The sequence below is a fragment of the Pelobates fuscus genome, chromosome 5 (genome assembly GCF_036172605.1).
Source record: "Pelobates fuscus isolate aPelFus1 chromosome 5, aPelFus1.pri, whole genome shotgun sequence".
NCBI classification, from domain to species: Eukaryota; Metazoa; Chordata; class Amphibia; order Anura; family Pelobatidae; genus Pelobates; species Pelobates fuscus.
In genome coordinates this window covers 288,905,575-288,932,127 of record NC_086321.1, presented here as the reverse complement: position 1 = coordinate 288,932,127, position 26,553 = coordinate 288,905,575, and positions in this window count along the sequence as shown.

Here is a 26,553-nt window from a genome sequence, read left to right as displayed (position 1 = left end):
TCGGAGGCGTGGTTACTGCTCTGAACAGGATATTTAACAGAGCTTCTTTCATTAGCTCATTGCCCTGTCGTGGTTCTAGCTTGTTCTAGTCACTCAGTGCTTGTGTATTCTATTATCCCTTTTGGTTTTGACCCGGCTTGTTTACCTTATTCTGCTTATCTCTGTTACCCTTGATTCGGCTTGTCTCTCGCTTACCTGTCTTCTGTTACCCTCGACCTCGGCTTGTCTTTGACCATTCTATACTGTACTACTTACGTTAGTCCGGCCATTCTAAGGTCCGGTATACGTATCTGGCTACTGTTTGTACTCTGCGTGTTGGATCCCTGTCCCGATCCTGACAGAGTATAAAGGGAACGGGGGTGAATAGTCCCCGAGTGGTGTTATAGCTTGACTATGTGAAGCTCTGATAAATCCCCTTTTACCATTAGGGTAATCTCTTGTGAAGGTTTAGGTATAATAAAGGAAAGGTAAATGCTAAGTTCCTTGGTGGACCATTCATAGCTAGTTCTTTTAATGTCTCCTTCCATGAGTTTGCTTCTTACTCTTGTTGTTGGCCAGCTGCCCTCTGGATTCAGGCAGGTATTATAATGTAGTACATTTCAGTCCATCCACAGGAAACCTGTCACCTGAAAAGGAGGCTCCTGATTGAGCATGGGAGGTGCTTTGGACACACCAAAATAAGGGAGATCCCATCTTCAACAGTGCTGCCTATGTTTAGGTACTCAAAATAGTACATAAAATATAAACACGTAGCTTGTAAATAAAATACATACCTGTCAAAAAAAATCAAAATTCCAGAACATTTTGCCTGCAATTCACACATATACAAATATATGAAAATGAGAGACAACGTTTATTATTATATTAATAACACTTTTTGTGGCTATCTCCGCCCCTCTGACTTTGCGGCATCAGATTGGGGTGGGGTCTAATCATTTAAATACCCGACGGGCTCCTTACATTACAGCACTCTTGATAAAGGCTCAACATAGCGCCGAAACGCGCGTCGAGCAAGGATCTGCTGTTAGGCTATTTATTTTAACAGGGTCTTCTATGTAGCCAGCTATTATTTCACTTTAAAGCAGCCTTGAGGCAGCTAGTTAACTGCAGAGTAGTGATGTACCGAACTGTCCGCCAGCGAACAGTTCCCGGCGAAATTGGCGTGTTCGCGTTCGCCGCGGCGGGCGGACACATGCGCAGTTCGATCCGCCCCCTATTCGTCATCATTGGGCAAACTTTGACCCTGTGCCTCTCGGTCAGCAGACACATTCCAGCCAATCAGCAGCACTCCCTTCCTTCCACACCTTCCAACCTCCCTCCCAGCATCCATTTTCGATTCATTCGGAAGATGCATGCTTAGTGAAGGACTCATCCTGAAGGACTCATCTGATCTCTGCTGTAAGGACAGCACCCCAAAAAGCCCTTTTTAGGGCTATAACATCAGGCTGCTTTTTTTTTTTTTTTTTTTTCCTGTGTAATGTAATTGCAGGTGCCTGCCTGCCAGCTTCTGTGTGAGGTTCACATTGGATACTGTGCCTACTTGCCCAGTGCCACCACTCATATCTGTTTTAACAATAGGTTAAGCTTTACATTTAAAATAAATATTTTTTTTTCACTGTAATAGAAGAGCAGTTGCCTGCCTGCCAGCTTCTGTGTGAGGTTCACATTGGATACTGTGCCCACTTGCCCAGTGCCACCACTCATATCTGTTTTAACAATTTGTTAAGCTTTAGATTTAAAATAAATATTTTTTTTTCACTGTAATAGAAGAGCAGTTGCCTGCCTGCCAGCTTCTGTGTCAGGTTGGATGCCTGGCCCATTTGCACAGTCAGTGCCACCACTCATATCTGTTTTAACAATTGGTTAAGCTTTAGATTTTAAATAAATATTTTTTTTCACTGTAATAGAAGAGCAGTTGCCTGCCTGCCAGCTTCTGTGTGAGGTTCACATTGGGTACTGTGCCCACTAGCCCAGTGCCACCACTCATATCTGTTTTAACAATTGGTTAAGCTTTAGATTTAAAATAAATAATTATTTTTCACTGTAATAGAAGAGCAGTTGCCTGCCTGCCAGCTTCTGTGTCAGGTTGGATGCCTTGCCCATTTGCACAGTCAGTGCCACCACTCATATCTGTTTTAACAATAGCTTAAGCTTTAGATTTTAAAGAAATCATTTTTTTTTCACTGTAATAGAAGATCAGTTAGTTGTCTGCAAGCATCTGGGTGTCAGGCCTACTTCAGCGTGTGCTCTGCAGACCTGTGCCAGCGTGCTTTGACAGTTGCCAATCATATCTGGTGTCTCTTTAGCGTGCTTTTACAAAGAAAAAAGGTTTCCAGTGTAAGCTAATAGCAGACAGTCAGTGTCCTTCAAGCGGCTCTGTCAGGCCTTCCTTCAGCGTGTGCCCTGCACAACCCTGCCAGCGTACTTTGACAGTTGCCACTCATATCTGGTGTCTCTATAGCGTGCTTTTACAACCAAAATTTTGTTTCCACTGTAATAGAAGAGCAGTTGCCTGCCTGCCAGCTTCTGTGTGAGGTTCACATTGGATACTGTGCCTACTTGCCCAGTGCCACCACTCATATCTGTTTTAGCAATAGGTTAAGCTTTACATTTAAAATAAATATTTTTTTTTCACTGTAATAGAAGAGCAGTTAGTTGTCTGCAAGCGTCTGGGTGTCAGGCCTACTTCAGCGTGTGCTCTGCAGACCTGTGCCAGCGTGCTTTGACAGTTGCCACTCATATCTTGTGTCTCTATAGCGTGCTTTTACAACCAAAATTTTGTTTCCACTGTAATAGAAGAGCAGTTGCCTGCCTGCCAGCTTCTGTGTGAGGTTCACATTGGATACTGTGCCTACTTGCCCAGTGCCACCACTCATATCTGTTTTAGCAATAGGTTAAGCTTTACATTTAAAATAAATATTTTTTTTTCACTGTAATAGAAGAGCAGTTGCCTGCCTGCCAGCTTCTGTGTGAGGTTCACATTGGATACTGTGCCTACTTGCCCAGTGCCACCACTCATATCTGTTTTAACAATTGGTTAAGCTTTACATTTAAAATAAATATTTTTTTTTCACGTAATAGAAGAGCAGTTAGTTGTCTGCAAGCGTCTGGGTGTCAGGCCTACTTCAGCGTGTGCTCTGCAGACCTGTGCCAGCGTGCTTTGACATTTGCCACTCATATCTTGTGTCTCTATAGCGTGCTTTTACAACCAAAATTTTGTTTCCACTGTAATAGAAGAGCAGTTGCCTGCCTGCCAGCTTCTGTGTGAGGTTCACATTGGATACTGTGCCTACTTGCCCAGTACCACCACTCATATCTGTTTTAACAATTGGTTAAGCTTTACATTTAAAATAAATATTTTTTATTCACTGTAATAGAAGAGCAGTTAGTTGTCTGCAAGCGTCTGGGTGTCAGGCCTACTTCAGCGTGTGCTCTGCAGACCTGTGCCAGCGTGCTTTGACAGTTGCCACTCATATCTTGTGTCTCTATAGCGTGCTTTTACAACCAAAATTTTGTTTCCACTGTAATAGAAGAGCAGTTGCCAGCCTGCCTGCTTCTGTGTGAGGTTCACATTGGATACTGTGCCTACTTGCCCAGTGCCACCACTCATATCTGTTTTAACAATTGGTTAAGCTTTACATTTAAAATAAATATTTTTTTTTCACTGTAATAGAAGAGCAGTTAGTTGTCTGCAAGCGTCTGGGTGTCAGGGCTTCTTCAGCGTGTGCTCTGCAGACCTGTGCCAGCGTGCATAGACAGTTGCCACTCATATCTTGTGTCTCTATAGCGTGCTTTTACAACCAAAATTTTGTTTCCACTGTAATAGAAGAGCAGTTGACTGCCTGCCAGCTTCTGTGTGAGGTTCACATTGGATACTGTGCCTACTTGCCTAGTGCCACCACTCATATCTGTTTTAACAATTGGTTAAGCTTTACATTTAAAATAAATATTTTTTTTCACTGTAATAGAAGAGCAGTTGCCTGCCTGCCAGCTTCTGTGTGAGGTTCACATTGGATACTGTGCCTACTTGCCCAGTGCCACCACTCATATCTGTTTTAACAATTGGTTAAGCTTTACATTTAAAATAATTTTTTTTTTTTCACTGTAATAGAAGAGCAGTTAGTTGTCTGCAAGCGTCTGGGTGTCAGGCCTACTTCAGCGTGTGCTCTGCAGACCTGTGCCAGCGTGCTTTGACAGTTGCCACTCATATCTTGTGTCTCTATAGCGTGCTTTTACAACCAAAATTTTGATTCCACTGTAATAGAAGAGCAGTTGCCTGCCTGCCAGCTTCTGTGTGAGGTTCACATTGGATACTGTGCCTACTTGCCCAGTGCCACCACTCATATCTGTTTTAACAATTGGTTAAGCTTTACATTTAAAATAAATATTTTTTTTTCACTGTAATAGAAGAGCAGTTAGTTGTCTGCAAGCGTCTGGGTGTCAGGCCTACTTCAGCGTGTGCTCTGCAGACCTGTGCCAGCGTGCTTTGACAGTTGCCACTCATATCTTGTGTCTCTATAGCGTGCTTTTACAACCAAAATTTTGTTTCCACTGTAATAGAAGAGCAGTTGCCTGCCTGCCAGCTTCTGTGTGAGGTTCACATTGGATACTGTGCCTACTTGCCCAGTGCCACCACTCATATCTGTTTTAACAATTGGTTAAACTTTACATTTAAAATAAATGTTTTTTTTTCACTGTAATAGAAGAGCAGTTGCCTGCCTGCCAGCTTCTGTGTGAGGTTCACATTGGATACTGTGCCTACTTGCCCAGTGCCACCACTCATATCTGTTTTAACAATTGGTTAAGCTTTACATTTAAAATAAATAATTTGTTTTCACTGTAATAGAAGAGCAGTTGCCTGCCTGCCAGCTTCTGTGTCAGGTTGGATGCCTTGCCCATTTGCACAGTCAGTGCCACCACTCATATCTGTTTTAGCAATAGCTTAAGCTTTAGATTTTAAAGAAATCATTTTTTTTCACTGTAATAGAAGATCAGTTAGTTGTCTGCAAGCGTCTGGGTGTCAGGCCTACTTCAGCGTGTGCTCTGTAGACCTGTTCCAGCGTGCTTTGACAGTTGGCAATCATATTTGGTGTCTCTATAGCGTGCTTTTAAAACCAAAATTTGTTTTTCACTGTTATAGATTGAATAGCAGTTACTTGTCTTCAAGCGGCTTTGTCAGTCCTTCCTTCAGCGTGTGCTCTGCAGAACTGTTCCAGTGCACATTGCCAATCATATCTGGTCTCACAGTAGCTTGCACGCATAGTACCACTAATCCCCCAAAAAATGACAGGCAGAGGCAGGCCACCCCGCAGGGGCCGTCGTGGTCGTGGTGCTGTGATTCCCTTTTGCCCTAGAATAATGCCCAGTTTTTAGAAGCCACGTACCCTGAACTTGAAAAGTTCTGAGGACTTAGTTGACTGGCTAACACAGGACACCCAATCTTGTACAGCCTCCGCTCGGAACCTTGACGCACCATCCTCCTCCAGCTTAGCTTCAGGCACCTCTCAAGATACCACTCACCCGCCTGCCGCCACCACCAAAACTAGCACCACAGTCGCTTTACTTGGTATGTCAGAGGAGTTATTCACACACCCGTTTGAAGAAATGAGTGATGCGCAACCATTATTGCTAGAGGATGTAGATAACAGGGATATGTCTCAGGCAGGCAGCATTAAACACATGGAGGTACGGTGTGATGATGATGATGTTGTACCCGCTGCTGCTTCCTTTTCTGAGTTGTCAGATACAAGCAAAGCGGTTGATGATGACGATGCGTCCATGGATGTCACGTGGGTGCCCGCTCGGCAAGAAGAAGAACAGGGCGAAAGTTCAGATGGGGAGACAGAGAGGAGGAGGAGACGAGTTGGAAGCAGGGGGGGTCGTCGCAAGGAGCTAGTGGCACAGTCAGACAGCATGCATCGGCACCCAGGGTCAGCCCGACAGCATGCCAATCAACGCATGCTGTGTCCACCACCAGAATGCCGTCATTGCAGAGCTCAGCAGTGTGGCATTTTTTTTGTGTGTCTGCCTCTGACAACAGCGATCCCATTTGCAACCTGTGCCAAAGGAAACTGAGTCGTGGGAGGTCCAACACCCACCTAGGTACAACTGCTTTGCGTAGGCACATGATCTCACATCACAAACGCCTATGGGATCAACACATGAGTACAAGCAGCACGCCTACTCTAAGCCGCCATCCTCCTCCTGGTCCAGCATCTTCAGCCACGTCAACCACTGCTGTCCTTCTTGCCCCCTCTCAACCATCCGCTACTCCGTCTCCCGCCTTGAGCAGTTCCCGCTCATCTGCCCACAGTCATGTGTCTGTCAAGGACATGTTTGAGCGTAAGAAGCCAATGTCACCAAGTCACCCCCTTGCCCAGCGTCTGGCAGCTGGCTTGTCCGAACTATTAGCCCGCCAGCTTTTACCATACAATCTGGTTGAGTCTGAGGCGTTCAAAAAATTTGTAGCTATTGGGACACCGCAGTGGAAGGTACCCGGCCGGAATTTCTTTTCACAAAAGGCAATCCCCAACTTGTACTCGATTGTGCAAAAGGAAGTCATGGCATGTCTGGCACACAGTGTTGGGGCAAGGGTCCATCTGACCACTGATACCTGGTCTGCAAAGCATGGTCAGGGCAGGTATATCACCTACACTGCGCATTGGGTAAACCTGCTGACGGCTGACAAGCAAGGAATGCGTGGCATTGCAGAGGAGTTGGTGACACCGCCACGAATTGCAGGCAGTCCTGCTGCCACCTCCTCTACTCCTCCTACTCCATCCTCTTCCATAACCTCCTCGGCTGAGTCCTCTTGTGCCGCTGCTTCTTGCTCCACATCAACGGCACCCCCCCAGATCCCCAGGTACTATTCCACATCCCGGATACGGCAAGTCACGCCGTCTTGGGTTTGACTTGCTTGAAAGCAGAGAGTCACACCGGACAAGCACTCCTGTCCGCCCTGAACGCACAGGTGGAAAAGTGGCTGACTCTGCAGCAACTGGATATCGGCAAAGTGGTGTGTGACAACGGAAAAAATTTGATAGCGGCATTGAAGTTGGGCAAGTTGACACATGTGCCGTGCATGGCACATGTGTGTAATCTGATCGTACAACGCTTTGTGCATAAGTACACAGGCTTACAGGACATCCTGAAGCAGGCCAGGAAGGTGTGTGGCCATTTCAGGCGTTCCTACACGGCCATGGCTCACTTTGCCGATATCCAGCGGCGAAACAACATGCCAGTGAGGCGCTTGATTTGCGACAGCCCTACACGTTGGAATTCAACACTCCTAATGTTCGACCGCTTGCTCCAACAAGAAAAAGCTGTTAATGAATATTTGTATGACCGGGGTGCTAGGACAGCCTCTGGGGAGCTGGGAATTTTTTTGCCACGTTACTGGACGCTCATGCGCAATGCCTGTAGGCTCATGCGTCCTTTTGAGGAGGTGACAAACCTAGTCAGTCGCAGTTGTGTGTGTGCGTGTGTATGGCTGTCTGCCTGTGTGTGTGTGTGTGACAGGGTGAAGATTTCTTGCACATGGGTGTGACAGGGTGAAGATTTCTTGCACAGGGCGCCCAAAGGCCTAAGGCTGGCCCTGCGCATGGGTCAGTGGCTCTGCACCAGACTTCCCTCCAATTGATCAAAGTTAAAGGATTTCAAGTGGACTGATTACAATTACAGGGCCTCTAAAGAGTCCTGTATTGTTATTTGTCGTCACTACCTTCCCGCGTCGGGAGTGGGTCATTTGCGCCCCTGCTGCCTTCCTTGCATGTGGTAGCTGTTTGTCAGGGATTTGTCAATCCATATCTGCCAAGTGACCCTATGTAGGGGTAACAGTCCCTATTCTGCTCTGTGTCAGTGTTTATCATGGTCTCTGTGGACAGGGAACAGTCTCTATTCTGCTCTGTGTCAGTGTGTATCAGGGATTTTGAGGACAGGTGTCAATCCATATCTGCCAAGTGACCCTATGTAGGGGGAACAGTCCCTATTCTGCTCTGTGTCAGTGTGTATCATGGTCTCTGTGGATGGTGAACAGTCTCTATTCTGCTCTGTGTCAGTGTGTATCAGGGGTTTTGAGGACAGGTGTCAATCCATATCTGCCAAGTGACCCTATGTAGGGGTAACAGTCCCTATTCTGCTCTGTGTCAGTGTGTATCATGGTCTCTGTGGACGGTGAACAGTCTCTATTCTGCTCTGTGTCAGTGTGTATCATGGTCTCTGTGGACAGGGAACAGTCTCTATTCTGCTCTGTGTCAGTGTGTATCAGGGGTTTTGAGGACAGGTGTCAATCCATATCTGCCAAGTGACCCTATGTAGGAGGAACAGTCCCTATTCTGCTCTGTGCCAGTGTGTATAATTATTATTATTATTATTGCCATTTATATAGCGCCAACAGATTCCGTAGCGCTTTACAATATTTTGAGAGGGGGGGATGTAACAATAAATAAGACAATTACAAGAAAACTTACAGGAATAATAGGTTGAAGAGGACCCTGCTCAAATGAGCTTACAGTCTATAGGAGGTGGGGTATTAGAAACATTAGGATAGGAAATATCAAGTAGGAGTGAAGCAGAGCTGGAGGAGAGAGCAAAGCACTATCCCATAGGAGAGCAAGAGACAGGTATGTAAGGGAGAGATTACTCTGGGAGGCCATACGCTTTCCTGAAGAGATGGGATTTAAGGCCCTTCTTAAATGATTGAAGACTAGGGGAGAGTCTGATGGCAGTAGGCAAGTTATTCCATAGGAGAGGAGCCGCCCGTGAGAGGTCCTGCAAGCGTGAGTTGGCCGTACGGGTGCGAGCAGCGGTCAGGAGGTGGTCGCGGGCAGAGCGGAGGGTACGAGGAGGGGCATACCACTGGATCAGTGGAGAGATATAAGAGGGGCTGGAATTGTTCAGTGCTTTAAATGTATGGGTTAGCACTTTGAATTGACTCCTATAGGATACAGGGAGCCAATGTAAGGACTGGCAGAGGGGCGAGGTGTGAGAGGACCGACTGGATAGGAAAATCAGTCTAGCTGCAGCATTCATTACGGACTGTAGCGGGGCAGTACGGCTTTTGGGGAGACCAATCAGGAGAGGGTTACAGTAATCCATGCGGGAAATTACTAGAGCATGGACAAGCTCCTTGGTAGCATCTTGCGTAAGAAAGGGGCGGATGCGGGCTATGTTTTTGAGTTGGAACCTACAGGACTTGGCAACAAACTGGATGTGAGACTCAAAGGTGAGACCAGAGTCAAGTATGACGTCAAGACAGCGCGCTTGTAGGGATGGACTCATGTGGATATCACTGACTTGAAGGGAGAGTGAGAGAGGAGGATCAGTATTAGGAGGAGGAAAGTCAAGGAGTTCAGTTTTAGAGAGGTTAAGTTTGAGAAAGCGTGACGACATCCAGTCAGAGATGGAAGAGAGGCAAGCAGTGACACGTTGCAGGACGGCCGGGGAGAGGTCCGGTGAGGAGAGGTATATCTGAGTGTCATCAGCGTACAGCTGGTAGGGGCTTTGAGGACAGGTGTCAATCCATACCTGCCAAGTGACCCTATGTAGGGGGGACAGTCTCTATTCTGCTCTGTGTCAGTGTGTATCATGGTCTCTGTGGACGGTGAACAGTCTCTATTCTGCTCTGTGTCAGTGTGTATCATGGTCTCTGTGGACAGGGAACAGTCTCTATTCTGCTCTGTGTCAGTGTGTATCATGGTCTCTGTGGACGGTGAACAGTCTCTATTCTGCTCTGTGTCAGTGTGTATCATGGTCTCTGTGGACAGGGAACAGTCTCTATTCTGCTCTATGTCAGTGTGTATCAGAGTTTTGAGGACAGGTGTCAATCCATATCTGCCAAGTGACCCTATGTAGGGGTAACAGTCCCTGTTCTGCTCTGTGTCAGAGTGTATCATGGTCTCTGTGGACGGTGAACAGTCTCTATTCTGCTCTGTGTCAGTGTGTATCATGGTCTCTGTGGACAGGGAACAGTCTCTATTCTGCTCTGTGTCAGTGTGTATCAGGGGTTTTGAGGACAGGTGTCAATCCATATCTGCCAAGTGACCCTATGTAGGGGGAACAGTCCCTATTCTGCTCTGTGTCAGTGTGTATCATGGTCTCTGTGGACAGGGAACAGTCTCTATTCTGCTCTGTGTCAGTGTGTATCAGGGGTTTTGAGGACAGGTGTCAATCCATATCTGCCAAGTGACCCTATGTAGGGGGAACAGTCCCTATTCTGCTCTGTGTCAGTGTGTATCATGGTCTCTGTGGACAGGGAACAGTCTCTATTCTGCTCTGTGTCAGTGTGTATCAGGGGTTTTGAGGACAGGTGTCAATCCATATCTGCCAAGTGACCCTATGTAGGGGGAACAGTCCCTATTCTGCTCTGTGTCAGTGTGTATCAGGGGTTTTGAGGACAGGTGTCAATCCATATCTGCCAAGTGACCCTATGTAGGGGGAACAGTCTCTATTCTGCTCTGTGTCAGTGTGTATCAGGGCTGGGCTTTGAGGACAGGTGTCAATGTTAGGTGATTTCTGCCCTTTATGGATTAAAAGCAGACTCTGCATCAACTGTGCAATTTTCCATGGGAGTTTTGCCATGGATCCCCCTCTGGCATGCCACAGTCCAGGTGTTAGTCCCCTTGAAACAACTTTTCCATCACTATTGTGGCCAGAAAGAGTCCCTGTTGTTTTTAAAATTCGCCTGCCCATTGAAGTCAATGGCGGTTCGCGAACATTTGCGGAAGTTCGCGTTCGCCGTTCGCGAACCGAAAATTCCGGGTTCGCGACAACACTACTGCAGAGTATGTTAAGGGAGGCAGTGTCTTTTAAATAACAATTTTACTAACACTGCAGTGTTAGACTTTGACACTTGGGGTCTGATTGGTATTTTTGATATTTTTCCAGCTGTGGGAGAAATAGCTCAACATTTCAGTGCTGTGGTATCTTAATGGGGAAATTGCATGATTATGTACTGGTTGGGGTGTTACTTTAATATAACACCAACTTAGCTTCTGTGCTGTCTGTATTATTCCAAGATATCTCCTTTATATTAAATTTAGCATCTGAGGGGTACTTTTTACCCTCATCTCCCACAATATATCTTCTTTATATTAAATTTAGCATCTGGGGGGTACATTTTACCCTCATCTCCCTCTCTGAACTGTGATTTATCTGATTAGTGGGGTAATTATTATTGCTCCTTACCGTCTTTTTTATCCTTCTAATCGGATTATAGGAATTACTATTCCTCCCACCTCCTGTACAGCATCCATTTTAGATTCATTCTGAAGCTGCATTCTTAGATAGAGGAGGGAGCTGCTGCTCATTAGATAGGGAAATTGATAGCTAGGCTAGGGTATTCAGTGTCCACTACAGTCCTGAAGGACTCATCTGATCTCTGCTGTAAGAACAGCACCCCAAAAAGCCCTTTTTAGGGCTAGAACATCAGTCATTTTTTTTCCTGTGTAATCTAATTGCAGTTGCCTGCCTGCCAGCTTCTGTGTCAGGCTCACAGTGGATACTGTGCCCACTTGTCCAGTGCCACCACTCATATTTGGTGTCACAATAGCTTAAGCTTGACATTTAAAAATATTTTTTTTTTCACTGTAATAGATTGAATAGCAGTTAGTTGTCTGCCAGCTTCTGTGTCAGGCTCACAGTGGATACTGTGCCCACTTGCCCAGTGCCACCACTCATATCTGGTGTCACAATAGCTTAAGCTTGACATTTAAAAACTAAAATTTGTTTTCACTGTTATAGATTGAATAGCAGTTAGTTGTCTTCAAGCGGGTGTCAGGCCTTCAGCGTGTACTCTGCCAACCTCTGCAAGTGCACTTTGCCACTCATATCTGGTGTCACAATAGCATGCATTTAAAAACAAAAAAACTTTTTTCACTGTTATAGATTGAATAGCAGTTAGTTGTCTTCAAGCGGGTGTGTCAGGCCTACAGCGTGTACTCTGCCAACCTCTGCCACTGCACAGTGCCACTCATATCTGGTCTATGTCTCAGGCAGGCAGCATTACACACATGGACGTACGGTGTGATGATGATGATGTTGTACCCGCTGCTGCTTCCTTTGCTGAGTTGTCAGATACAAGTGAAGCGGTTGATGATGACGATGCGTCCATGGATGTCACGTGGGTGCCCGCTCGGCAAGAAGAAGAACAGGATGAAAGTTCAGATGGGGAGACAGAGAGGAGGAGGAGGAGACGAGTTGGAAGCAGGGGGAGGTCATCGCAAGGAGCTAGTGGCACAGTCAGACAGCATGCATCGGCACCCGGGGTCAGCCCGACAGCACGCCAATCAACACATGCTGTGTCCACCACCAGAATGCCGTCATTGCAGAGCTCATCAGTGTGGCATTTTTTTTGTGTGTCTGCCTCTGAGAACAGTGATGCCCTTTGCAACCTGTGCCAAAAGAAACTGAGTCATGGGAAGTCCAACACCCACCTAGGTACAACTGCTTTGCGTAGGCACATGATCGCACATCACAAACGCCTATGGGATCAACACATGAGTACAAGCAGCACACAAACTCAAAGCCGCCATCCTCCTCCTGGTCCAGCATCTTCAGCCACGTCAACCACTGCTGTCCTCCTTGCCCCCTCTTAACCATCCGCCACTCCGTCTCTCGCCTTGAGCAGTTCCCGCTCATCTGCCCACAGTCAGGTGTCTGACAAGGACATGTTCGAGCGTAAGAAGCCAATGTCAGAAAGTCACCCCCTTGCCTAGCATCTGACAGCTGGCTTGTCCGAATTATTAGCCTGCCAGCTTTTTTTTTTTTTTTTTAATTCTTTATTTTTGCAAAAAATCAAAAAATCATAACAGCAGGCGTGTGGTGCCCCAATAGCATTCCTCACGCTGATCATCAAAATTTTTAACAATGGGGTTTTCATAAATCCGTGCACATTTTTTAGTTATTTATGTCGAGATTGTCCACGTTTACACATTACACTGAGTATACAATTAAAATGCGGTCCTAGTTTAGCTGAGCAGGTCTAACGAAACCTTGGCGGCACAATGCGTTATAAACTTTATGGAGCATTCAATCTAGGCACTGGCTTATCTAACTGATCTAGGACACTTGGATACAAATGTAACATTGCTAACTATAGTATAAAATATTCAAAGATCTTGTTACCCTGACTAGGCACAGGAAAAGCATTGAAAAGTAGTTAACAGCTGACTGATGATTAGTATAGTAGTACCTAGTTGGAATAATACTTATAAAAGTTAAACTATGTGTACACAGCTAGGGGGCGTCATACAACAGTTAGCATTGCTAATTGTGCATAGGGAAATCACAGCTGGCTTTCAATACCATAACAGCTAGGAAAAGCATTTTTCGTTGATATGCATTTTTATTTCTTCTTAGATAACAAAAAAATTCTGAGACGACATTGGCAGGGCTATTCACTTGTGTGATCTGTCATGAATTGTAATTCGAATGTTAATTTGAACTGTGGGGCACAAGAACTTGAATAGAAAACATCTTTAAGCCAACTATGTTTTCACTAAGCTTAGTGAATAACTAACATTAACGAGTCGGATTAAACGCACTCTGCACTCGAGGTATGATCTGTTTAAATTACCCCACTCTGGGCCCTAAATGGAAAAACGTTTCACATGGGCAAATGAAAGGTACACATGGCAATTAAAATCAGAAAATATGTAAAACATTTTTAGATATACTGGAAATTAGTACACCAATACGTTTAAGCACGTTGATTAATAAAATAAAGAAATGTTAATCTATCAAAGCGGCTTGAGAAAATATATGTTTCAAAAGATACAAAAATATCAAAATCTGCTTATAAAAAAGAAATACTGCCTTAAAATTCAAAATGCAAGTATGAATATTAGCACACACAAGCTATCTACCAAATGTGAAAACTATTATTTAGCTTTTCTGGCAACTAAAAGTAACATACTACAGAGTTTACTATATTCAGTGCAATATCTAAAGGAAGTACTGGCTAAAAAATTCAATGCAAAACTAGCAAAGTTTTAAAAAACTGTATTAAGTCGGTTGTTTTCTTTTTATCTGGTGAATAAAATGTTTCTACATTATATCACACAGCTATTTGTCGTCTTCAAAAAATTCTTCTTGTGGTTTTGTCTTTCTGTACTTTCAGGATTCATGTTTGCACGTTTTTTTTTTTCAGAATTTGCCAGGAATCTATTTTTGAAGTTGTTCCCCTCCTCTTGACACGATCAATGACCTGAGAGTCTCCGTCAGCAGGGTTGATCTGTTAGTCCCGTTTTCCATTCAAGTTGCGCATGATGTCCCGGCCAAGTTTCCAGGGACAAATGTTGGAGCCTCGGCGTTGCCCCTATATGGAGGGAGCGTGGAGTTTGTTGGAGGCTTCAATGTGAGTAGCGAGTCCGGGGGGAGACCCAGTTGCCCCAGGATTCCCTCTGCCTCCTGCATGTTGCGTACGGTATGCCTGGCGTACGCATGGCGACTTCTCACTTCAGTAGTTAGGACACGCCCCCCTAGCCCGCCAGCTTTTACCATACAAGCTGGTGGAGTCTGAGGCGTTCAAAACATTTGTAGCTATTGGGACACCGCAGTGGAAGGTACCCGGACGAAATTTATTTTCACAAAAGGCAATCCCCAACCTATACTCGATTGTGCAAAAGGAAGTAATGGCATGTCTGGCACACAGTGTTGGGGCAAGGGTCCATCTGACCATTGATACTTGGTTTGCAAAGCATGGTCAGGGCAGGTATATCAACCTGCTGATGGCTGCCAAGCATGGAATGCGTGGCTCTGCAGAGGAGTTGGTGACAACGCCACGATTTGAAGGCAGGCCTGCTGTCACTTCCTCTATTCCTCCTACTCCATCCTCTTCCATAACCTCCTCGGCTGAGTCCTCTTCTGCTGCTGCGTCTTGCTCCACATCAACGGCACCCTTCAGGTCCCCAGGTATTATTCCACATCCCGGATACGGCAGTGTCACGCCGTCTTGGGTTTGACTTGCTTGAAAGCAGAGAGTCACACCGGACAAGCACTCCTGTCCGCCCTGAACGCACAGGTGGAAAAGTGGCTGACTCCGCAGCAACTGGATATCGGCAAAGTGGTTTGTGACAACGGAACAAATTTGTTGGCGGCATTGAAGTTGGGAAAATTGACACATGTGCCGTGCATGGCACATGTGTGTAATCTGATCGTACAACGCTTTGTGCATAAGTACACAGGCTTACAGCATGTCCTGAAGCAGGCCAGGAAGGTGTGTGGCTATTTCAGGCGTTTCTACACGGCCATTGTGCACTTTGCAGATATCCAGCGGCGAAACAACATGCCAGTGAGGCGCTTGATTTGCGACAGCCCGACACGTTGGAATTCAACACTCCTAATGTTCGACCACCTGCTCCAACAAGAAAAAGCCGTTAATGAATATTTGTATGACCGGGGTGCTAGGACAGCCTCTGGGGAGCTGGGAATCTAACAGGGGAAGAGGTGAAAGTCATCCTCCTCCTCCCACGACCACGCCATATCTGCCAAGTGACCCTATGTAAGGGGAACAGTCTCTATTCTGCTCTGTGTCAGTGTGTATCAGGGATCCTTAGGATAGGTGTCAATCCATATCTGCCAAGTGACCCTATGTAGGGGGAACAGTCCCTATTCTGCTCTGTGGCAGTGTGTATCATGGTCTCTGAGGACAGGTGTCAATCCATATCTGCCAAGTGACCCTATGTAGGGGTAACAGTCTCTATTCTGCTCTGTGTCAGTGTGTATCATGGTCTCTGAGGATAGGTGTCAATCCATACCTGCAAAGTGACCCTATGTAGTGGGAACAGTCTCTATTCTGCTCTGTGTCAGTGTGTATCAGGGGCTTTGAGGACAGGTGTCAATCCATATCTGAAAAGTGACCCTATGTAGGGGGAACAGTCTCTATTCTGCTCTGTGTCAGTGTGTATCAGGGATCCTTAGGATAGGTGTCAATCCATATCTGCCAAGTGACCCTATGTAGGAGGAACAGTCCCTATTCTGCTCTGTGTCAATGTGTATCAGGGTCCCTGAGGACAGGTGTCAATCCATATCTGCCAAGTGACCCTATGTAGGGGGAACAGTCCCTATTCTGCGCTGTGTCAGTGTGTATCAGGGTCTCTGAGGACAGGTGTCAATCCATGTGTCAAGGTGTCAATATGTCATATGTCAGGTGTCAATCCATATCCATTGTGATTTAGGAATGTTAGGTGATTTATGCCCTTTATGGATTAAAACCAGAATCTGCATCAACTGTGTAATTTTCCATGGGAGTTTTGCCATGGATCCCCCTCCGGCATGCCACAGTCCAGGTGTTAGTCCCCTTGAAACAACTTTTCCATCACTTTTGTGTCCAGAAAGAGTCCCTGTGGGTTTTAAAATTCGCCTGCCCATTGAAGTCAATGGCGGTTCGCCCAGTTTGCCGGTTCGCGAACGTTTGCGGAAGTTCCCGTTCGCCGTTCGCGACCCGAAAAATTTGGGTTCGCGACATCACTAATTACTATATACGGCTGGTTTTCAGTCATTTTAAACAGTCCCATTTTGTCTCAATACTAACACTCGCCTTCATTTCTAATACCTACCTTTTTATACCTAATGTTACGGTTGCCTCCAGGCTGGCTGGAAGTTGGACCACTTAGATGTCCTGGTTACCAATCTTGGAGAGTGAGAACGCCGCTCCGAACAGCATACAGCAGTAATACTGTAAGTGTAGATATTCCCACTTGCTATAAGCAAAGCTAGTATACGCCTTTCCCTACAACACGAGTCGAGGCTGCGAGTTGTGGTTAAGAAGAACTGGTTTAGAGGGTACTCATACACGGCTTTAAATACATATTTTCAGGCCAGAGGAACACCCCTCTGGACCTGATGATACACAGGATAACACAGTGTCACAGCCAACAGAAACAAAGTGCATTTTACCAAACACTTCCCCCTACCCTGGAGGTTAATTGGTCTCAACGGTTACAGTAACTCAATTATCTCCAGGTACATACAATAATCATAATTTTATACATACAAGAAAACAGAATAAAAATGAATAACCTTTACATTATAATGTTCAAATACCACATTCAACCCATCCCCAGGCTGCTTGGATCTGAGCGCACAAAATACACGAAAAGCGCTCAGATCTCACTAATGGTATGCGAATGCCATGGGGATGAAACTTGTCTATAGGGCTGTTCGAAAGTTAGCCACACGTGTATCCTCAGCCATGGTATCTTGCCAGGGACCGGAATATAGTTCGTAGAGATAAAGTGTCGAACGATATGTCTTTCGGGACTTTATGCACGAATGGACAGGGCAATAAAAGATGGCCGCCGCCACGTGTTCGTGTATGCGAACGATGACCACCCTGGCGACGATCAATTAAGTTTGCGGTTAACCACAAAAATTGCACCTTCAAGGTGGTTAACTGAAGAGACACGCCAGGGGCCGAGTGGTCGGCCGTTCGGGAGTTAGTTCGGTTTTTAGTTCGGTACCCTGTTCGACCTTTTACATACGAACGGTGACCACCCTGATGACAGTCAATGAGGCTGCGGTTAACCACGAAAACCGCAGCTCCTGGGTGGTTGATTGAAGCCACACTCCTCAGGTAGGGTGGTCGCCCATTCGTCAGTTTATTCCGTGTTTAGAAAGGTGAACGGGGGTTAAGTGGCAGCACACGCCAAAGGCCAGGTGGTCGGCCATTCGTACATACGAATGGCCTCTAATAACTGTTCGAATAAAAGCAACAAAAGTAGCAAGGTAACTGGGTTGTAGCAGACAGAGGGGATTTCTGTAACACCTTAATACTGGATATTGTATTATCCTGTGAAACATATTGACCTATATTTAACTAGTTCTCTTATTACATCCCCATAATTGTTGCAAAACTGCTCAAATAGCTATACTCCTATATTTACTTCAAAGATATTCAATCTTTAACATTGTAACTTCAGATAGCTACTGGAGTGATTGCGTTACTTTGGGTGGATGTTATTCAGTTATAGATAGGACAGGTCAGGCAGGCTTAGTACATTTCTCCTTTTTAATATTTTATACTTTTCACTTACACTTTTTTCATCACTATTTTTAGTTTCACTTTTTATGTGTGGTAATTTGTCTAATGGGTAATTTGTCTAATGTGATTTATATAATAAAGATTAAAGTACTTGTGATTTTACTAAATATATTGAGTTTCTAACTCTTCATGTGGATAATGTCCCTTGTTTTTGATCGATATCCCAGGTGGTGTCATCATTTGGGCTTTCCTCTTTCAAAAACTGTTCGTTATTTAATTGATTGATTCGTTTGGGTTATGTCCATTTTTACCCACTTAGTCCTTCTTGACTTTTAGGTCAGGCTTATCCTATCCCTCTAGTCTTGCTATTTTGGTATTTATATAGTGCCAGCATATTCTGTAGCGCTTTATAATTTTATCAAAGGGGGAGATTTAACAATAAATTAGACAATTACAAAAACTTACAAGAACAATAGGTTGAAGAGGGCCATACTCAAACGAGCTTACAGTCTATAGTAGGTGGGGTGTAAAACCCAACAGGACAGGAAATGGCAATAAAACAAGGTGGAGTGAAGCAGAGCTGGAGGAGAGAATAGAGTGCTGCCCTTTAGGAGAGAGCAAGGTACAGGTATGTGAGGTAGAGGTTACTCTGGAAGGCCATAAGATTTCCTAAAGAGATGGGTTTTGAGGCACTTTTTAAATGATTGAAGACTAGGGGAGAGCTTGATGGTCATAGGCAGGCTATTCCAAAGGAAAGGAGCCACCCACGAGAAGTCCTGCAAGCGTAAGTTGGCTATACGGGTGCGAACAGCAGACAGGAGAAGGTCACGGGCAGAGAGGAGAGACCGAGAAGGGGCATACCTGCGGATCAGTGAAGAAATATAGGAGGGGCTAGAATTGGTCAGTGTTTTATAGGTGTGGATTAGTACTTTAAAATTGACTCCTATAGGTACAGGAAGCCAATGTAAGAACTGACAGAGGGGAGAGATGTGAGAGGAGCGACAGGAGAGGAAAATCAGTCTAGTTGCAGCATTCATTGTTTTTGACTTTAATTGTGCTCGCACACTTGCACCTCACACACTGGACTGAATACACTTGGTAAAAAAAAAATTTTCTTTCTCCAAATACTTTAACCCCTTAAGGACCGGACTTTTTTTGCGATGTTGTACATTTGCGACCAGGCATCTTTTTACACTTTTGTGGTGTTTGTGTTTAGCTGTAATTTTCCGCTCTCTCATTTACTGTTCCCATACAAATTATATATTGTTTTTTCAGGACAAAAGGGGCTTTCTTTACATACCATTATTTATATAATCTCATGTAATTTAATTTTTTAAAAATGAAAAAATATGATGAAAAATTTTAAAAAATACATGTTTTTTGACTTTTATGTGAAAAATCTTTTACTCATCTACAAAAGCGAATGAAAAAAACTGCTAAATAGATTCAAAATTTTGTCCTGAGTTTAAAAATACCCAGTGTTTACATGCTTTTTGCTATTTTTTTGCATGTTATAGGGCTATAAGTACAAGTAGGATATTGCGGTTTCAAAACATACATTTTTAAAATGTATCAATAGTGACATTGTAACACTATTATCTGTCATAAATCTCTGAATAACATCCCACATGTACATATTTTTTTTAAAGTAGACAACCCAGGGTATTCAATATGGGGTATGTCCAGACTTTTTTAGTAGCCACTTAGTCGCAAACACTGGCCAAAGTTAGCGTTCATATTTGTTTGTGTGTGAAAAAAGTAAAAAACTAAATTGAACGCTAATTTTGGCCAGTGTTTGTGACTAAGTGGTTACTAAAAAAAGACTGGACATACCCCATTTGCAATACCTTGGGTTGTCTTCTTTTGCAAATGGTATGCCATCATGGGGGTAATTCTCATTCCTGGGCTACCATACGCTCTGAAAGGCACGTAACCAACCTGGCCATTTTCAATGTAAAAATATTTGACCCATATATTTGACCCTGTAACTTTCAAAAACGCTATAAAACCTGTACATGGGGGGTACTGTTATACTCAGGAGACTTTGCTGAACACAAATATTAGTGTTTCAAAACTGGAAAATGTATCACAACAATTATATCATCAGTAAAAGTGCTGTTTGTGTGTGAAAAATGCAAAAAAAGTCACTTTCACTGACAATATCATCGCTGTGATATGTTTTACTGTTTTGAATCACTAATATTTGTGTTCAGCGAAGTCTCCCGAGTAAAACAGTACCCCCCATGTACAGGTTTTAGGGTGTTGTAGAACGTTACAGGGTAAAATACAGTGATAGCAAATTAAATTCTCTGGACTTTCAGCCTGGGTTGGCAGGCAGGTCCCTTAAATTGCAATCAATAAAATAACTTCATTATGTAAAAATATTACATAAATACGCACGTAGAATTTAAATATATATGCATATTTATATATTTGAAGTCTACGTGCATATTTATATAATTATTTATGTAATTTTTTATATGGACATATGAATAGTTCGTATTCTTTTTATTTATTTATATATACATAGATATATATACAATTTCATTCTAAGTGTATTTTGATATAAATATATATATTAATATCAAAATACAGTTAGAATAAAATTTCGTATAGATATATAATTTTTTTTTAATTTTTTATTATTATTTGTAATTTTTTTTATTTAATTTAATTTACTTATTATTTGTATTTTATAATAATATATATATATATACAATATATATAGTTATTATATATATTATATATATACGTGTGTAATTTAATTATAAGTGTATTTTTATATTAATATATGTACATATTAATATAAAAATACACTTAGCATGACATTATATATATGATATATAGACATATATTACATAGGTATAATATATGTCTATATATCATATATATATACACATATATAATAATATTTTTTTTTTATTAACTTTAACTTTAAATTTTTTTAATGATTTTACAGCAGCAGGGAGACTGCCTGTCAGCACAGACAGTCCCCCTGCAGGCAGAGACTAGGACACCTATTGTGACCATGTGGTCGCCCTGTTGGGCGATCACATGGCCACAGGGGTCCTAATTCGCCATGGGGAGACTGTCTGGGCTGCAGGCAGTCTCCCCACAACGGGAGCACCGCCGATCGCCGCCGGGGGAACGACGGCGATCGGGTAAGTACATTTTAAATTAAGGACGGTTCAGGACCGTCGTCGGTCGGCAATGGGAAAATGCCGATGACGGTCCTGAACCGTCCCGCGTCCTTAAGGGGTTAAGGGACACTATAGTCAACAGAACAACTACAGCATACTGTATTTGTTCTCGTGAGTATAAACAGAGCCTTCAGGCTTTTTGCAGTAAACACTGCAAAGCTGCACATTAGAGCCTAGGGATGCTTCCACTGGCCACTCCTCAGATAGCTACTAGATGTACTTCCTGGGGCAGTGCTGCACAATGTGCAGCACGGCCATTCCGTTCCTCCAACCTCTGCATGAAGACACTGAACTTTCCTCATAGAGATGCATTCATTCAATATCTGTGAGGAGATGCTGATTGGCCAGGGCTGTGTTTGGCTTGTGCTGGTTCTGCCCCTGATCTGCCTCCTTAACAGTCTCAGGCAACTTTTTTCTTGAATGGGGAATTTTAAGCTCACTCATTTTTTCCAACTCTTTACTTTTAGGAAAAGTGCCTACTTTGGGAGTAGTCCCTACTCATTTGAGTTAAATTCCAACACAGTCAATATGAGTATTTCATAAAGATATTTGTAAGAAATACTAATTTTGGAAGGGGGGAGGATGTGACAGTGCCACTTTAAACATAAGATAAATGGTTTATTTTCATGTTTAGGCTTTGAGTGCTGAAATTTGGCACGAAGGAACAAGTTTCTTTAGGTTTGCTTGAAAAAAAAAGGGATTTCTAGGGCACGTGGAGCTCATATATCTCAACATTTCATGTATGTACGTAGCGGTGAATGTGGTGCGACTAAGAGTAAGGAGACTACCCCAATTCTCCCCCCAATAATGACAAACAACGAATATTGGATGAAACAGGCCACAGCATTTATTAAACTTACAACTGTAGGACTCATCCGAACTTTATTCTTTTTCTTTAATTCAAATATAAATAAACATATAAATCTATACATATACATACCATAATTAACATATAAATTACACTTATTGCCCTACAGCCTCCAACTTAAATAACCGTCCTTGCCAACGAACTTAACCAGGTGCCTATGCACCAAAACTTTACCCACTGGTGTCTCGCCTCCCCCCTCGTCCAAACCAAAAATTCCCATCATCTTAAATGCTCTACCACCAGCCGGCTTTTTGCTCGGTGGGCACGTCCTATTCGGTAACTTAAAAGTTTACCTTACAGAGCAGGGGAGGTTGGGACCCACCATGTCCATCTCCTGACATTCCATCTGGTCCCCAACCCTGTTGGCAAGGACATGCTCCCCGCTAGCTGTGACGGAACAAAAACAGAAAATTAGGGTGGGTGGGAGGGAAGATGTTTGCTGGCCAGAATCCCAAAGGGCACTGAGGTAAGATGATCCCTGCCCCACTACAAACCCATAACCACTCCCCTAAACACATATAGCCAATTACTAGCACCATCCCCACACTCATACATGTGCCCTTGTCCGTTTAGCTGTGCTGACTCCCCAGGGCCTTGTATGTACGTAGCGGGGAATGTGGTGCGACTAAGAGTAAGGAGACTACCCCTATTCTCCCCCCAATAATGACAAATAATGAATATTGGATGAAACAGGCCACAGCATTTATTAAACTTACAACTGTAGGACTCATCCGAACTTTATTCTTTTTCTTTAATTCAAATATAAATAAACATATACATATATACATATACATACCATAATTAACATATAAATTACACTTATTGCCCTACAGCCTCCAACTTAAATAACCGTCCTTGCCAACGAACTTAACCAGGTGCCTATGCACCAAAACTTTACCCACTGTTGTCTCGCCTCCCCCCTCGTCCAAACCAAAAATTCCCATCATCTTAAATGCTCTACCACCAGCCGGCTTTTTGCTCGGTGGGCACGTCCTATTCGGTAACTTAAAAGTTTACCTTACAGAGCAGGGGAGGTTGAGACCCACCATGTCCATCTCCTGACATTCCATCTGGTCCCCAACCCTGTTGGCAAGGACATGCTCCCCGCCACAAACCCCGCTGTTTTAAACCTAAAACCAACCAGGCCTGTTCCACCACTTCCAGCATGGCATGACGAAAAAAGGTCTAGCCCGACCTTCATCACCTAGAAACACAGTAGCTGCCACATGCGCGAAAACACCCTGTGGCAAACCAAAATCCCCTTACCTTCAAACACCTCGAAAGGCCCTCCAATTTTGCTTCATACGGCAGCGTACCATGCACTGATTATGGGCCCGCTGCCAAAAGATACGGGAAATGACCTTATTTTTTTTATTTTTTTATTATTATTATTTATTATTATTCTTTTTTTTTATTATTATTATTTTTTTTTTACATTTATTTACTGCTGTTGTTATAACATACGATAAGTCCTGTATAACACATCCAGAACTTATTATAATAATCTCTATAACCATAATCTCTCTTCTTTTCTGAAACCAAAACATTAAACATAAATAACCATAACTTAACATATATAACTTAACACACAGGGTCATACAGTGAACCCAACACCACGCATCACAAAACAACTAAAACACGCACCAATAACCTTTTAGGGGCAGACGCCAAACACCACCTTGGTATCGTCCCAAGCTCAATTCCCGCCAGGTGGATAACCCGAACATTAGGGACAGGTGGGACAGCTGAACCTGCTCCAGGAACACATTTCATACCTCTGGTACCAAACCAACTAACCTCCGCTCCAGAAGGCGCACAACCCAATAGCTCACCTCCCGGACGGACACCCGCATCCCACCTGGGAGTATAACCAGGAAAAGGACATCCAGATATTATCTGTTTTCCAAGTGCACCCTGGGAATTGTTACTTGTACCCAAGGAAGCGGTACTTAATTATCTACCTCAAAGGAATGAATGGATGAGCCACCGCCGCTGAGAATTGAACCCGAACCCCCCCAAGGATTGAACAAATTCCACAAAACCAGCATTACTTCACCGAGACATCTCACCATACCCCCTCCTGGTTCTTTGCGCCACGTGCGCTGACATACCCATCCTAAAAGCCTCCAAGGCAGCGCTAAACCGAAAAGAATGCCACAAGATTCCTTGCCGACAATCCCCAGAACCATCAGACTTGAGCGAAAGACCCCAAAAATTGGGAAGGGGAAAGAAAAAATCCCATCCGCAAAACCCAAAAGAGGGCCCGTGCATACTGGGCGCAGCTCACAGTTCTCTACAAAGGAAAAGTGCAACAGCCGAACCGCCATACCCTTCCCGAAAAACATCCAACCTAGATTGTCAAATACTTATAGTGATATGACCCGCAGGGCGTCGAATGGTGGCAAACAATACCCCACCACCGCATGGCCTACTAGGAATCACCAATACCCCAACATGCACGGCCCCCAGGAGCATAACGTCCAGGTGGCCGTGGAAACTGATCCACGGACCCATTCCGTCACTCTGCCAGACTGACCGACCATGAGTCCGCCGGCAAGGCGTCCCCTCCAGATCCGCCTGTGAGGCGATTGCCCCTTAAGCAAGTGAACCACTGGAGGGAAGGAGGCTGTGAGCCGAGTAATGGCTCGAACAACCCCTAAATTGTCACATTGAAACACTACCCTTAGATCCTTAAAATGTGACCGCCAGACCTCCCCCACTCCCTCCCCTTCCCCAATGGGGAAACGCTCCAAAAAGGCCACATTCTTTGTGAGCCCAGAATGGCCCCAAACCCCACCGCGCCAGCCGCGTCCGTAAATAGGTGGAGGTCGGCGTTAGAAACCTCGGGCCTTTGCCAGGAGGACCGGCCATGATATGCAGCTAAGAAGGAGTCCCAAACCGCCAAAATCTCCCGCAGCGGCCAACTGAGTCGAATGAAATGGCGAGGCCCGGAGAACCCAGCTGTCGCCGCAGCCAGACGCCGGTTAAAGACCCGCCCCACGGGCATGATCCGACAGGCAAAATTCAGCTCACCCAGGTGCGACTGCAGGCAGTGCAGCTGAATCTCGTGCCGCCCCATGGCCAAGGACCCCTCACGCCGCCAGCCTTGAATCACATTCAAAGGCAAGCGGCAGTCCCCCGCCAAAGGGTCAATCTAAATGCCCAGAAAGCTGAGACAAGTGACCAGGCCCATCGTCTCGCTGTGTGCCAACGGGATCCCAAACTAATGGAACACCTCACCCAGAACCCGTCGCAGCAGCGCACAGGCTGTCGAATTGGCAGGACCCACACAAATGAAATCAGCGAGGTAGTGTAGCAAGTCTATCCCAGTCTCCTCCCTCACCACCCAGTCCAAGAACATGCTGAAGCATGCAAAGTAACAACAGAATATGGAACTACCCACAGGGAGGCACATATCCATGTAATACATGCCTACAAATCAAAGCCCAGAAGATGGTGACATTCCGGGTGCACCGACAGTAGACGGAAGGCCGAATCCACATCAGCCTTGGTCAACAAGGCCCCAGGGCCCATGGCCCTGAACATGTCAACCGCCACGTCAAAGGATGCATAAGATACCCGGCAGAGTTCCCAAGAGATGTCGTCATTTACCAAACCCCCCCCCCACTCGGGGGTACGATAAATGGCGAATCAGACGGTATGTGTCCAAAACCCATGCTCAACCCATCCAGTAGGATGCCAGCTGCCCGACGATTCCTATAAACTGGTGAGCCAAGGGCGTATCGCGCTCATGACCCCTGGCGCCATCGCCCTCTGACCCCAAATCCCCTACCTCGCCAACTTTACCCCGCTTGAAGCAGTGGGAGGCGGGATGGGCTCCCCCACAAGTGGAACATTTGTGCTGGAAACGGTAAGATGCCCCCCATTTGCAGTGACTGTCGTTGAATTTCAACAACAGCCCGGCCTCTGATTCGCGGCCGGTGAGGCGGAGGACCCTCCCCATTGCCCGCCTGAGAAAGGACGAGAACCCACCCTGCTGTGCGGCCGGGCAGGTCACAGTGGAGAGCCAGAGGCCAATGTCAATCTGTTCCCACGAAATTGAGGTGCGCACCGCCAACCGTTGACGGAACTGCTCGTCATATTTCCACCACCCCAGACCGCCATATGTACGACAAGCGTTCCAAATGGTATCCTGGTAGCAGAATAATGCGGAGCACTTCTGCGGAGCCCTTTCCCCAATTACACTGGCCAGGATTGCAAACGCGCAAATCCAATTCGCGCAAGTTTTAGGGATCTTTCGGTACTGGTATTTCTCCTTGTCTTTTTTTTTTGGATTCCTATCCGTCCTTTTCCATGGGAAGGAGGGAAAAATCTCAACAAATTCTCCCCTCCAAAGTTTTTCACGAATCTCCTGTTGAAGGTGCAAGCCCAAGGGCCCTGACCAATACATAGGTGGACTCACACGAAATGGCAGCAACACCCGGGGGGTCAGGGAACCCCCAGCAACAGCAGGTGCCATGGCACCCGACGCCGTAGCAGGTTTG